This window comes from Pseudophryne corroboree, chromosome 8 (genome assembly GCF_028390025.1).
Source record: "Pseudophryne corroboree isolate aPseCor3 chromosome 8, aPseCor3.hap2, whole genome shotgun sequence".
NCBI lineage: Eukaryota > Metazoa > Chordata > Amphibia > Anura > Myobatrachidae > Pseudophryne > Pseudophryne corroboree.
The window spans coordinates 217,572,551-217,573,997 of NC_086451.1; the positions used below are offsets into that span (position 1 = coordinate 217,572,551).

The 1,447-nt window shown below is 66.3% G+C and overlaps 1 non-coding gene across 1 annotated transcript; it reads left to right on the forward strand.

Annotated features, from left to right (window-relative positions):
- The first annotated feature begins 1,097 nt into the window (after nucleotides 1–1,097).
- LOC134950263 (5.8S ribosomal RNA) lies at nucleotides 1,098–1,251 on the forward strand. Its single transcript, XR_010183214.1, has one exon. It is a non-coding gene; the product is annotated as a 5.8S ribosomal RNA (ribosomal RNA).
- Nucleotides 1,252–1,447: the final 196 nt, after the last annotated feature.

Genomic DNA, 1,447 nt, shown 5'->3' on the forward strand with positions numbered 1-1,447 from the left:
CCTTGAATACCTCAGAGTCCCCTCAGAAGGGACGGGGCCTGTGGCGTTTGAATTCTCAGCTCTTGGAGGAGGAGGGGAACAGACAGTCTTTCAGAGACTTCTTTGAATGTCAGGAGTCACTGTTGGAGGCAGGCTGGAGTAGGTCCGAGTGGTGGGAGGAATGTAAGAAGCGGACCCGGGGTTTTTTCCGCAACCTCGTAGCCAAGCGTAACTTGTTAAAACAGCGTACCTACCAAGCCTTGAGAAAGAAATTGGACTTCCTGATTTCTGGGCAGGGAGATGGTGGGGTCCGACTCGACTTTCTCTTCCAGGCTGATCCAGGTACCATTCGTTGCCCTCCCTGCCCTGGAGAGGGGGGAGGCATGGTAGGTTGAGAAGTCCCGAGATGGTGTGGTGCCCGATGGGAGCTCTGCGGGGACCCGGCGCGGGGCCGGGACGAGAGAGAAAAGACGAGGCGGCGGCGGAGAGACGGGAGCGGGATGAAGGGGCGGTGCCGAGCTGGACCCTGTGCACCGGACGTGGCCTCCGAAGCTACGGAGGGGACAGCCGCGGCCGGTGGCGACGGGGACCCGGGACGGCCGTCCCCGAGTAGGCCCGAACCCGCGCCCCCCGGACGCTCCCGACGGACGGGGGGCCTCCGCAGCCCCTCCCCGCAAACACGGGCCGGTGACGGGACGATCCCGGGACGGAGGACCCTGGGAGGATGGGCGGCCGCGGGGTCCGTCTGCCCTCCCAGGCCTCCCACGCCCGGCCGCCCCGATGCGGGTGCACGCACACTCGACTGTCCCCTCCTGGCTGATCCGGGTACCACTCGCAGCCCTCCCTGCCCCGGAGAGGGGGGAAGGCGCGGTAGGTTGAGAAGTCCCGAGATGGTGTAGCGCCCGACGGGAGCTCTGCGGGGACCTGGCGCGGGCACGGGACGGGTTCGCGGCCCGTCCCCGTGCCCTGCGCTTCCGGGTCCCCCGGCACTCGCCGGTGCTCGCCAGCCGGGCGCCCGGTAAAAGGGCACTGTGGGAGCGTTCTCCCGACCCCTTTTTTTCGAAACGCTGAGCGCCCCCTGCCGACCGTTGAGCGAATGGAAAAAAAAAAAGAGCCACGACTCTCAGCGGTGGATCACTCGGCTCGCGCGTCGATGAAGAACGCAGCTAGCTGCGAGAATTAGTGTGAATTGCAGGACACATTGATCATCGACACTTCGAACGCACCTTGCAGCCCCGGGTTTTTCCCGGGGCTACGCCTGTCTGAAGGTCGCTCCCCCATCGATCGCCCGCACCCCGCTCCGGTGTGGTGCGTGTCGCGGCTGGGGCCTCACAGGCGGTCGCCTGTCCCCCTCTCCCCAGTGGAGATGGGGGGCAGGGCCGCCTTCGTGCCCCAAAGGCCAGACCCTACCTTCCCGATCCCCCTGTTCCCCGGGGCGTGATGTCCTCTCCCACCGAGTGCCGTGCGG